The 13,886-nt window shown below is 36.9% G+C and overlaps 1 protein-coding gene across 4 annotated transcripts in view; it reads right to left on the bottom strand.

Annotated features, from left to right (window-relative positions):
• Window positions 1–13,886, bottom strand: part of RFX7 (regulatory factor X7) — a 111,123-nt gene that overhangs the window by 30,668 nt on the left and 66,569 nt on the right. The gene's annotated exons all lie outside the window — the stretch shown is intronic.

The raw sequence follows: 13,886 nt of genomic DNA, 5'->3' as shown, positions 1-13,886 counted from the left end.
ACACAGTTTCTCTCTTAAAATGTACTAACACTACTGTAAAAAAAATTACTGTCTAAATTTAAGCCAGACTGAATGGATCACCTGCCAAAGAACACAAAATCTAGGCTTTTCCCTCATCATTAAAATAATACAGGTTAAGCTGTTTGATAAATTTATTGCATGTAAAACAATTAAGGGAAAAATGTAACTTTCCTACGAATCCTTATACTCTAGGTCTAGCATAGATCAATGCTTAGATAAAAGTTTACCACTTTTAATCACATTTAAAGAACAAGGGTTGTACAGTATTACCAGAAAAGTACTAGACTGAGAGTCAAGAGAATATTTACTATTAGTCTTAGCCTACTCACTTAACTGGCTATGAGATTCCAGTGCTCTGGCAAATATTCCTTAGAACTATAAAATAGATGGGATGATTTCTAGCATCCTTTCCTAATTCTCAAAAACTCAGAACACATGACTAATGATGCTGTCAGACTATGGATGAAGACAGAGATTTAAAAGTACTCAAGTACAATAAACATCCCTTCCTGTACTATGCAGATGTACTTATCCTTTGACTTGCAAGAGTAGCTGCGATTCGGAGAACTGACTGATGTGATTTTCTATCACAATTGTTCTGCAATGATGTCAGTTTGTCTATAAATGTAATTTAAATAATTCCTGCTATACAGCTCTCTTTCCTAACTGAGTTTGCCACAGAAGAGCTATAAACATGCCACAAATCCTATTACAATAAAAATATTGTAGCCCTGGCTGGCATAGCTCAGTGGATTGAGCATAGGCCTGCGAACCAAAGGATCGCAGTTTGATTCCCAGTCAGGGCACATGCCTGGGTTGCGGGCCAGTTCCCAGCAGGGGACACATGAGAGGCAACCAGACATTGATATTTCTCTCCCTCTCTCCTTCCCTTCCCCTCTGAAGATAAATAAAAATATTTTAAAAAACAATATCATTGTAAAATTTTGGTAGCCAAATTAATTGCATTGCAATTGAAAATGTGAACACATTATTCGAATACCTGGTGGCTATCCAAGACCACTGAACACATTATTTGAATACCCGTTGTATAAGAATAAATTCTACCTGGTGGCAGAATTTATTCTTATACAACAAAGCACAGCTTAAACATAAATCTAAATTTTTAAAAAGCTTAAAATGATATAAGTTAGCGTATTCTTATTCTCATCAGAATTCACCCACAAAATAGCATAATTTTAGAATTAGTCCACAGAGTGACTTAACCTATCAATTACATGTAAATAAAATAACTCCTAAACCCACATTTTTTCCCACTACACTGTCTGCAGGGTATTTTCAATTAGCTCTCACTCTAATACCTAAATAGATTTACCAGCATTATCTTTGTGACTTTTCCCATAAAAAAGGAAAACACATACATATCTCCTTTCTCAATTGTTACTTAACACCTTTTTTTGTTTTTTGTTTTTTAATCCTCACCTGAGGACATGCTTATTGATTTTGGAGACAGGGGAGGAAGAGAGAGAAAGAAAGAAACATTGACTGGTTGTTTCTTGCAGATGCCCCAACTGGGGATTGAACTGGCAACCCAGGCATATACCCTGACCAGCAACTGAACCCAGAACCTTTCAGTTTACAGGACGCTCAAACCAGCTGAGCCACACCAACCACAGCAACACCTTCTTCACTCCAGTTCCCCAGTGTTCAGTTTTGGCATCTGTTTAATTTTGTCCCTCTTTGTGCATTCCACTTTTTTAAAAAATATTTTCTTTCTTTATTTTTTGAGAGAGGGGAAGGGAAGGAGAAAGAGTGGGAAAGAAATATCAATGTGTGGTTGCCTCTCATGAGTCCCCAGCCGGGAACTGGCCTGCAACCCAGGCATGTGCCCTGACTGGGAATTGAACCGCGATACTTGCATTCCACTTTAATCCTTTATTTATCCCTCTTATCTCTTTCCCCCTTATTCTCTCTGCACTTTATTTTCCCAGCTACTTTATTAGTCTAGGTCTGTAGCAGCCTTTAGTAATGAAGGAAAATGTATGTATGTATGTATGTATTATTATTATTACTTATATTTCCTTCCATCTTCCACGAGTGACTTATAACAACTATAAAAATACTGCATACCACAACACAATATAAGGGCTGGAAATATGTAGATGAACAACACAATTGTCCTTGCCTTTAAGAAACTTACAATGATTCTCATATTATTAAAATGTCTAACTAGCTGGTTTCCCTGCCACCGACCTCTCCCAATCTTAATCTGTCTTAAATATAGATCCTAAGATACTTTTTACTGAATATTAATATCAATCACTAATGCCTATCATGTTAAATACATAGTAGGTTACAGAAACAAAACAAAAAAAATAGTATTCTAGGCAAAGTCTGAGAAAATGTAATATAAAACATTTCTAATAAAGAAAATGTGGTACATAACAATGAAGTATCACTGAGCCATAAAAAAGAACGAAATCTTGCCATGTGACAGCATGGATGGCCCTTAGGGGCATTATGCTAAATGAAATTAGACAGAAATATTGGATGGTGTCTTTTTTTAAATTATTTTTTAAATCCTCACTTGAGGACATTTTTCATTGCTTTTAGAGAGAGAAACATCGATGTGGGAGAGACCTGCAGGATGCATAAGGACAGGGAAGGGGTGCACCTGGACCATGGATGAACCCGCGACCTAGATATGGGCCCTGATGGGGAATCCAGCACGCAACCTCTTGGTTACTGGACAATGCTCCGACCAAGTGAGCCACAGGGGCCAGAGCTTGGGTTATCTGTTTTGTGTGGCATCTAAACAACAACAACCAGTCAAAAACAACAACAAAAAACCAAGCCTCCTCCCTGCACCTACACAAGCAACAAGCTAAAGGGATATGGAGAACAGACTAATGGTGGCCTGAGGTGGGGGGTGGAGAAATAAGGGAATGGGATCAAAAGGTACTAATTGGCAGTCACGAAATGAATAAGCCATGGGGATGTAATGTACAGCATGATGACTATAATCAATAATACTATACTGCATATCTGAAAGTAGTTAGGAGAGTATCTCATCACAAGAAAAAATTTGTTATTTGTAGCTATGTACTGTGACGGATGTGAACTGTAGTTACTGTGGTGATCATTAGGCAATATATACAAATACTGAATCATTGTACTATACACCTCAAACTGATGTAATTTTATGTTAATTATAATTTTTTTAAAAATCAAAGAAAAAACATTTTTTGATAACTAAGAATTAAAAAAACCTTTATATTATTGGAGAAACCTTGGATTCTATAGTTCTCAATTTTTTTAGTCCTCAAATTTTAAAGGGACTCTGTTCTTTAAAAATTGAAAACCATAGAAATTACAGAAGAAATTCAGAAGATAATACAAATTAGGATTCAGTGCCAAAGAGATGTTTTAAAGATGATGTAAGAGGAATAGTTTTGAAAAAGATCAAATTGTCTTGTTTTGTTTGTTTCTGCCTTTCAAACAACAAAAACTTATTACTGGCAATTACTAATTCATTTGTTATGTGGGACTCAACACACAGAAGAAAACACCTGAATTTACTAATACTGATAAAACCAAATTCTATGAAGCACATGTGAACAAAATGACTCAAGTGTGTGCGACAGCATTGTAGCTCAGAAAGGCTAAGTTCACTATGAATATTTTTGGTTTTGGATATACTATGTCATTTACGGTTATCTATCAGCTTCCAAAGCAATGATTAGTGGTGCAGTAGAGAACTTATCCTTGTTTATCAAGGCAAGAACATCAGGTGGCAAGTATGTTAAACATCAGATTATTTGATATGCTTTGTAAAGATTTAAATATCAAGAAATTTGTTCCATGTTAAAATTCATTGGTTGTTAAACAGAAATGTATTGGCTGGTTTTATGAAATGAAAGACCAAGTTGTTCAATTTTTACAGCATTAAAAAAAGATAAAAGCACGTACTTTTAAAAATAGTAATTTTTAAATTTAGCCATAAAAATGAGTGATACATGCTGCAACATGGATGAACCCTGAAAACATACTAAGTGAAAAGCCAGACACAAAAGGCCACATATTGTATGACTTCATTTCTATGAAATATCCAGAACAGGCCAATCAATCCACAGATAGATTAGTGATTGCCAAGGATTATGGGAAGGGAAGCAGGAGGACTGACTGCTTAGTGGGTTTACTTTTGGGGTGATGAAAATGTTTGGGAATAGACAGAATTAGTAGTTACATAACATTGTGAATATACTAAATATTGCTAATGGTAAATTTTGTGCATTTTACAATAAAAATCACAATTTTTAATACAGCTCAGCATATTTTGACAGCCATATCCAATATACTTGACCCAAAACTTAAAATGGCAATTACCAAACATTCCTATTCATTAGACTTGAAAGTCTTCATTTTCTTCAATGGAAGAAGTTAAGCTCTCGAAGAAGTTATTAAAAATGGTTTTAGGTTTAAAGGAAACCTCAAATATCATCTAATTTATTGAATGAACTAAGGTGATAATTTCCTGAAATTGTGGTTGAAAATCTTGCCCAAAATCTAGTAAGGACTTCTCTCTCACACAGTTCAACCTTTACAAGATAACCAAAAGGAACCTTTGAACTGAAGTCTGATTGATCTGTTGAAGACATTCCAGAAAACCACTTTGAGAATTTTGGTAAAAACCTATTTACTCCCAATAAGCAAACAGGCCTTGTGTGTCACTGTGCTGTTGACATGAGCTTATGTTCATGAAACTGCTTTTTCAAACCCGTGGCTATAAAAAGAAAGTAATGCTACAGACTTAACATCACAAATGACCTAGATATATTCTTTCACATCCTAGACAGAAAAGCTTGTGACTAATGATCAGATTCACCATTTGCTTAGATATCATGTGATCCAGAAGAAAATAAAGGTATAATACAAGAGATGCAAACTCAAGTTACTTTTGGAGGTTCAAGGTGAAGTTTGGTGTCTGAATCCTACCACTCAATCTCCTTTTCTTCTGAAGTTCTGGCTGATGAATAATATTCACACAGGATTGAGTGGCACAGAGCTATCTAATGCTCCCATGTGGGGAAAATAAAGTGGTAAAAAGAGCTTGGGATACAAACAGTGCTCACCAAATATCCTATCTGCTCAACTGGAATTTCTCAGCTTCCTCTACAGTTAGCTTAGGGTCATGAACTGAGTGAATGTGATGTATATGATTTCTCAGGGGGCATAGTTAGGAGTCAGTGTGTCACCTTTATCATTTTTACCCCCTTTGTGGCACCTTCGAAGTCATGTGTTTCACTTGTGAGGCTGTAACATGGATATGTTTGTTGATGTGAGTTCCTGAGGGACTATGAGGAGCAGAGGCATACAGTGATTTGTGCGGTATGCATCATGTGAATAAAAATAAAATTTTGTGGCCCGGTGGCTGGTATTTTTGGCTTATTTTGATAAAGCAGCATAGCCTAGCCCCTCCTGATTAATACAGAAAGTTAGATGTTTACCTCCTATCACTTCTGAAAGAATGAAAGCTCCTTTCTATACATGCAAATAAAAATGTGGGAAGAAGAAAAGGGCTTCTCTCTAATTTAAAAAGCTTTCATTTATTCATTTTTAGAATATTCACCTTATTTTGAAATTACATTAAACAAAATATATGGTATTCATATTTATCGAAATGGGGTATGAGCTAAAAAAAAAAAAAGGATTCAAAAGCACCAGTTTAGAATATACAGCCTTCAAGCTCTCTTCCACTTAATTTTACTTTAATAATAATAATAAAAATAATAAAAACCTAGTAAAATTAGACTCTAATAACATGATCTTACAGTATGTTTGTCCTTCTATTTTGGTCCACAGCAATTACTCATGAATTTACAGTCATTAAATTTGCATTTATTGATTCTCTAAAATGCTTTTCATTACCAATGCTTTTAATATATTTTTAAATAATTTTATTTATTTATCTTTAGAGGGGAAGGGAAGGAGAGAGGGAAAGAAACATCAATGTATGGTTGCCTTTCGTGCATCCTCTGCTGGGAACTGGCCTGCAGGGAACCGGCCTGCAACCCAGGCATGTGCCCTGACTGGGAATCGAACAGCGATTGTCTGGTTCACAGGCCCGCACTCAATCCACTGAGCTACACCAGCTAGGGCTGCTTTTAATATTTTAATACCCCACTTAAAATTAAAAAGTATTTCAAACAAAGTTTACAAGTAGATACACATTATCACAATCCATATTTAAAAAATGTTAACTTTTTGCTATAGAATTCTTTGTTTTTTTCACAGATTTATATAATAGTGTTATATGAATTAAAACCAGTTCATTTCTCTGATAAGTAATAATTAGTTACTACAAAAATGCACTTTTTCACACAGCACTGCAATGAAAATCCTTATCTGTGATGGCTGTGTCCCTGTACAAGTGTTTTTTCTACGGTATGTACCTAAAAGTAGAAGTACTTGGTCATAAAGGATGTACACTATCAATTTTATTGGGTATTTATTTCCAAATGACTTCCCAACACTGTTATGCCAATTTATATTTTCCATAGCAATGCTACAATTTCTCTACATCCTTGTGAAAACTTCAGATATCAATTCTAGCTAAGCTCATTGTTTTATTTTACATTTTCTGATTGATAATCAGACTATCTTTTCATATTATCATTTGAGTTTACGCTAATACAATGGTTATTCAAGTTCAGTATGCATCAGAAACACTTGGAGAGCCTGTTTAAAGATTGTAGGACCCTTCCTCCAGAGATCCAGTTTCTGATTCGGCCGGTCAGGAGTGAGGCTTGAGAATGAACTGCACATTTAAAAACGGTAATACAATAAAAATTGGGATAGTTCAGATGTAGTCTATATGTTAATCCTCTGCTGGTTCTAAGTGCTACTAATTATCTCCCCCTAATTACAGCTTATCTTTTCATTTTGGTTTTGAGTCATGTGATGATTTAATTCCAGGCAAATATAGCAATCTTTTCATTTATAATCTGTGTTTTTTGCATCTTGTTTTGAAATCCTTCCCTAGCCCAGTATCATAAAGGTACCCCATGTTTTCTTTTTAAAGTTTTGTTTTTCATATTTAGGTCTTTAGGTCTTTAATTTCTCTGATATTTATTTCCCTGTAAGATATAAAGTAGGGAAGGACCTAATTAAAAATATTGACAAGGTTAGTTTAATTGTCCTAGTATAATTTATTGAATAATTCACCAATTCCTTTCTATTTTTTTATGCCACATCTGCTATGGGATTCTTGTTTACTACAGGTCAAAAACAATGCCATTTTTATTTTCATTATTTAAAAACATATTTCTCAGAGTTGAAATTTAAAAGTCAACAATTCTTAAGAGGGTCTTACAGCAAAATGTATGATTCACTGACCGCCCCTAACCTGTGTCACAGAAACTTCTCTATGAGAATATCACCCAGTAACTGATCAGTTCTGAAGCAACTTCATGGATATGAAAATCCATGGATTGCTTCATGGATAATAAAAATATAAGACCTATATTATAGGTGAATGAAGCAACTGCCACCTGAACTTGACTGATTAACCCTTCAAATCGAATCTATCCAAAGCAGGAGGGCACATTGGTGAAGGTATAGGATGCAGGATCAGAAGGCCTGGATCCGATCCCACATTTGCCACTCGCTAGCTTTATAACTGACATTAAGCAAGCTGTTCCAGCTGAGTATTAATTTTTAAATCTGTAAAACGGTGTTCAATTGCTCAATTTTGGGGGTGAGGATTGAAACAATTTATAAAATACATGCATGATAGGTATTATTATTATGTAAGTATTCTGAAATATAGAATTGCTTAAAATTAGAGTTTAGCAGAAGAGTTTATAATTCGAATTCCACCAACAAGCATGGAATCTTTTACTTGAAAAAGCAAGGTATCTTAAGAAATTTAGGAAGCATTTCACTTGGTGACCTCCACTAACTTGGGAGGTGCACCAGAAGGGCAAGGCTCCTGGATTTTATGCAAGTGCCAGACTTGGCCATCGCTACTGAAGGCCATGCTCCACCAGCACTGACTTTTCTCAGGGAGAGAGCAACAAAGGGTGGAAACTATTTCCTCCCGAGTCATTAGAATTAAAATGAAGTTAGACAATATTTCTGACAATTGGGCTACTATAGAGAACAAAATCGACCTAAGCAGTACTGGTCAGAAATAAGAACTTTTCCCCAGGTTGGACTTGGAACAAAATGTGTAACTTTCCATTTGTTGTCTCTGTCATTAAAAAAATAACCTAAAACAATATTCTATATTTCATAAACAGTTAATTTTTAGTGTTTCTGTTTGTCTGCTTAGGACATCTGTCTCTCAACTGTCAATCCACACCAGATGGATCACAGAGAACCAGCTGGAATTTTGAATGTCTTATTACTAAAACTTGAAGACCGTCAAAGCAGATGGTAAGGAAATATGTTCCAATCTGTACTGGCATAGAATACAGTACAAGGTAGTCTGAGTGGAGAGCTGCTCCTGTTTTTCAAGACCATCTTGAATCAGGCTGACTCTACAATTTCTCAAAAGTTAATAAAAAAGGATTTCTCCTGTTGGATATAAATTGTGTTTTCTGTTGCAACACTTCCCTCTGGTCTTATACAAGTTGTTTTCCAAAGTAACAAAACTGGGGAAGGGCCAATGCAAAACAATCATAGGCTTAGTGGAGAACTTTTCATGCAAATCCTCGACAGAGAAATTACATCCAAGGTATATTATTTTCATTTCCAGAAGAAACAGAAACTCTTCCTCTCCTGTTAAGATGCACACACCTTTCAAAGGACTGTCCAGGTTGACAATGACTGAGTTCCAATGACAGATGACCAACAAGTTATAACATTAGTTCTTTAAACTTTACTCTTCCAACTGGTATAAAAAATGTTTTTTACAAAAGTTTAAATTTAAATTTGTATTTAGAACAGTCAGCTTAAAATCCAGAAACCTAAATTCTCCAGTTTGACTGTTTCTTCAGTTAAGCTACCATGTATGGAGGGGAAATATATGTGTACACTAACAGGATAATGACACTTGGACTTTTCTGCCCTTGATTTTATAAACTACAAAAACAAAACGTGAAAACATTCTAATTCTCCTTCCCTTCAGGTGAAACTAATTCAGGGGCATTAGTTACTAAAAGGACTCTTCACCAGTGTCACTGACAGAAGGACGGAAAGAGAAAAGTAGTACCTTATTCCACAGTCTTTTTAAATGAATGGAAACTGCCAACATACCTGACACTATATTCTCTCAGGCAGTTGTGAAAGCTGTCTGTCCTTCCATAGGACTGAATAAAGGAGACAGAGAAAAGGACTCTATTTGTTAATGCTTTTTGCTTAGAGTTCTTAATTTTCAGTTTCCTAACCTGCTGTGAGAACCAGCGTGTGTGTGCGTGTGTGTGTGTGTGTGTGATGTTCTTTTGAGAGCCACCTACTACAAACAATAAGGGAAAACTGTTTTTCTATTCTCAGTTCTAAAAATTATAAATCAAACACGAGTAATTGTTATTATACTTGCATTATTGTGAGGATTTACTCTATTTACAAACCTATTGAACTGATGTAAAATAAAAATGGTTTTAACTTTCTGTTCAAAATGTTCTGTTCTGAAATAAGGAATGTGGTGAGTCTAAAGACATCAGTTACTAGGGCACAGCTACGAACAGCTGAAGCAAGGCTCACAAACAGACTTCAGCAAAACCAAAATGTTTCTCACTTTCTTCTTAAGTAATTCTGCTGGGTGACCTAGAGAACTCATGACCATCTGAAGAAACACACACACACACAGACACACACCTTTCCACTTGCCTTAACTACAATCAAGTCTAGAGGAATTCTGACTTAAAGCAGCTCTAAGGAACTGCAATGTAAGCACTGAAAAATTCACACTCCAAGGCGTATATATAAAATATGTCTGAGTAAATTCTGTGTTTATTAGAAAGGTTCTGCACATAAAACAGAGGAAAAGTTAAATTATAAAAGAAGAAAGTTAAAGAGATTGCCAAGTACATTAACTGTATTTAAACAGTGGTCATTTTTATAAATGTGCTCTAAAATATACTTTTATTTGTTTTAGGGCTTACTAATGAAAAAGGAGGCTGAATCTCTGAAACTGAAATAATAAATAACAAGGTAACAAGTTTCATGGCTACATGAGCGCCCAAATGACTAAAGACCACATAAAACAGAGACAAGCATATTGCTGTTAACACTTATACAGCAAAGTACTAGGGTCTGAATAGGTAGGGAGTACATAAACCCACAGACTGAGTCCCTTTGACATAGGGAGAACCCTCTTCCATAGTTAAATTCTACAAAAAGTGACCACCACAGGATGATCATGCAGTGTTTCTCTGGAACACTCAGGTCATCCCCGGTGCTTCTGTACGCTGTCTGAAATGATCCCTACCTGCTACTAGGAGGCATAGGGGTAGGGGGCGCTGGAGAGAAGGTTTGGATCATTCCAGTCACTGTGTCTAACTTTTCAGCACAGAAAGAAAGGATGGTCCCTGAGAGCCCAGCTTCTGTTGTATTTTCTAAAAAATGAATTTCTAATTGATTCTTCAAAACTACAAAGCTACACCTCAACAAAGGTGTAGGTCACAGAGAGGAAAAGCCAGTTCTTTAATTTCTGTTTCTGCTCCTAGCAACCTTCCCTCCCCGCCCCTTAGTCTACTTTTCTGCAAGTTTGAAATGACTTAAAATGCAAAGACAGAAAAACCAGAATACTCGAAGAATGTATTTGTTGTCTATCAGAGCACATTTTTCTGTATTATGCCATTCTTTGAATATAATATTAATGAAAACTGAATTTCTTTCAGGTAACAGTGAGATAGCCATTGTATTTTTCTCTACTCTTTGTGGTAAGAAAATAAATTTAAAAGCTAGATGACAATAATTACAGCATTTTGTAATAATTATAAAATAGAAAAGTTAGCCAAACTGATCATGACATGGGCCTTAGTGGCAATTTAGTCCATTTGATTCCCTAACAGGAAAAAAAACAAACCAGTTTTTAAAAATCTTCCAAATGGCACGGCCTTATACAGATTGGTTCCTTTCGTAATACTCAAAAACCAAAAACGAACCCGGCTATTTAAATCTGGCACGCTTGTCAAGTCCCATCCTCAACCCCCCAAGTAAATTCCACACAAAAATGCTTTCTTTTGAAAGCTACCCATTTCTTCTCCACCAAACAACTGACAGAAAGACGGGAGGTTCTGAGACAGGTCTTTCTAACAGTGACCCCAGTGTCACATCACAGGGTAAACCCTATCTTCCATTCTAACAATAAGCCCTTTTCAAGCCATAATGAATTTCAATCAGATACCCTAAACAAAATTTTTAGTTCCATTCAGAGTCTGGGTCAAGCAGGCCGACACTGGCCATCACTTGGCATTCACTCCAGCAAGGATCTGAGGTGACAAAGCATGCTTCCTCCCATAAAAGAGGAAAGAGAGGAAGCCATCCACCTTACACATGCCTCAAGGTCCTGTTACAGACTCTGGAGGGCAGGAGAGGCAGGGTGCCGGCCTGGTAAGAATTACCCATGGAGGGAGTTACTCACATTTACTGCTGAGACAGTGTCACCTACCTCAGAAAGTCCCCCTCGAACAATACTAGCCTGGTTCTCAGGGAGGAGGTATTCTACACTCCAGTGTTTCATGAATCTTTCAGCTCCTGTCCAATCACTTCAGCAGTAGGCACATTAAAAGAACTGGCTTCTAACCTCAAACATTAACCATGGGATAGATCTGAAAAGTTTAAAAATTAAATGAAATTGTTCATTCGTCCATCCACTCATTCATCCTCCCAAGCACTGAGTGCCTACTATGCTTCAGGCACGACCTTTCGTTTTAGTACCAGGGAGACAGAAAAAAAAAATTAAAAGTAAAACACATGTTACGTGATGATGATAAAAACTATGAAGAAAAAGTGTTGCAAGGAGGTACAATTTAAACTAAAGTGGTCAGGGAAGGTTTCGTGGAAGAAGAATAAAAATGTTTTGCACCATGGTTAAGCAGTAGGAAAGACTCTCAAGACAGTTAATATCCTTTCTTCTGCCTTGCGTTGGCTTTTTATTGAATGGCTGTTGTAATGGTCAGGGCAAGAACTGACAGAAGAGAAGCCACATTACTAAGAGACAAAAATAGAAGCTACCTTCTCACTCTCGCTCCTCATGAATACTGTGATAGTCCCCCAACCCTGTTAAGAATGGCTCTCAGGAAAACCTTGCCCCAAAAGAAATCTAACACAGAGGTTACCAAATTAAGTGCCAGACAGGTAATGGGAATGATGAAAGCAGATGACAGGTAATAAAATATTTATGTTGAGAAGCTAACACATGGCAGGGATAGGGAAGGCTGGAAAGTACATATTATGTGTGAAAGGGGGAACCACTACCTAGCTCCAGCCAAATGTTGTCACGCAGAAGTAAGAACTCTGTGTTTTAAGAGAAACAAGACACCTCATCTTTTCTGTGAACTCTCTCAATTTTGAAATATGGCAACCAACTTGGAATTTAAAAAGTGTCAGTGTGGGCCAAACAAAACACCTCTGTGGAACAGATCTAGTTCCAGTTTAGCTCCTCTAGTCAGTCTACTGGGTCAAGGTGTGAGTTCTTCCAGGGCCGTCAGCACTGGAATGCTCCATCGCTGGACCAGGCCTGCTTGTTATTACCATCCAGTCCGTATCTGAGCAACCACGTGTTTAAAATTCAGGATGTTGGGAATATACGTTAGATTCAGAGCAAGCACATGAATATGTCATAAACCAAGATGAAATGATACTAGAAAGGTTACACCCAGGAAATAGTCTCTATCTCAGTGAGAATAACTGTGGTGAGAATCCAGGTACTACTCAACTTCCACGCAGATATCCAAGATGAATGAATAAACTTTCTACAGACAGACTGCTTGCCCTGCTTTCCCCTTACCTGTTTCTAACTGGCTTGTTACTATGCTAAATAGGATTTTTCAGAGGAGTTGTTCAGTACCTCTGTTGTGATTGCTGTCCAGGCGTTACATTTTGTGATGGACAACTTGCGTGCCCAGTTGGTTCTTCAGGTTTATCTACTAACAGGCTTTGGTGCCCTCTTAGGAAAATTTTTATACAATATAGCTTAGTCTGTTGCTTTTTGTTTATTTCCCCAGGAAGGACAGACACTATTCCGGTGCGGGTAGGAGGCAGAAAGCAAAGGGCCGAGGGGATTACTTAATCAGTACTCAGGACCTAAGATACACCGACTACACACTCGACACAGGTCTACTTCTTCGTGTTTTCTACTGTTTTCCTTTGCAAGAGGACCCTATTAAGAGTTTTCCCTTGGAGGGAACCTATCTCACTATTGAATAATCTGAATGACGGCATCTGTCACCTAGTTTCAGGTTTCCGTAGCCCTCCATAAGGAATAGGCATTCTAGCAGTCTCACAACACTTTCAACTCTTTTCTCCTAATGAAAATCTTAGGAAGTCCTCCTCTGGTCAACTTGCATGAATAAACCCAGCAGAGCTGACTTAGGTCAGGAACCCTTATACTCATCTGTGACAAGGAACTCACTGGACAAGTTCAGTTTTTGCCTAGGTGAGTTAACTTCACTTTTGAGGTGCATAACAGAGCATTCTATGCAAAGCAGCTGTTTTATTAGGCTATGCTAAGTCACCGAGAAGGGTCAACATTACGCTTTTTAAAACCTAGAAGTAGCTGGCAATACACGAAAGTCCTCTCTTAGACCATGGGTCAATTAGAAAGCTCTAAAAAATAAGGCAGCATACACTTTTCCTGGGAGGTTTAAAATATGAACTAAAATGAATTTAAAATACTCAGGCTCCCTTGTTCCTGGCTGTAAGCCTTTTATTTCTTCGGCTGATGGGGAAAAGGTTAA

This window comes from Artibeus jamaicensis, unplaced genomic scaffold (genome assembly GCF_021234435.1).
Source record: "Artibeus jamaicensis isolate MK-2021 breed Jamaican fruit bat unplaced genomic scaffold, CSHL_Jam_final contig_548, whole genome shotgun sequence".
NCBI classification, from domain to species: Eukaryota; Metazoa; Chordata; class Mammalia; order Chiroptera; family Phyllostomidae; genus Artibeus; species Artibeus jamaicensis.
Note: the sequence above shows the minus strand (reverse complement) of the source record. Positions and strands in the feature narration are given on the sequence as shown.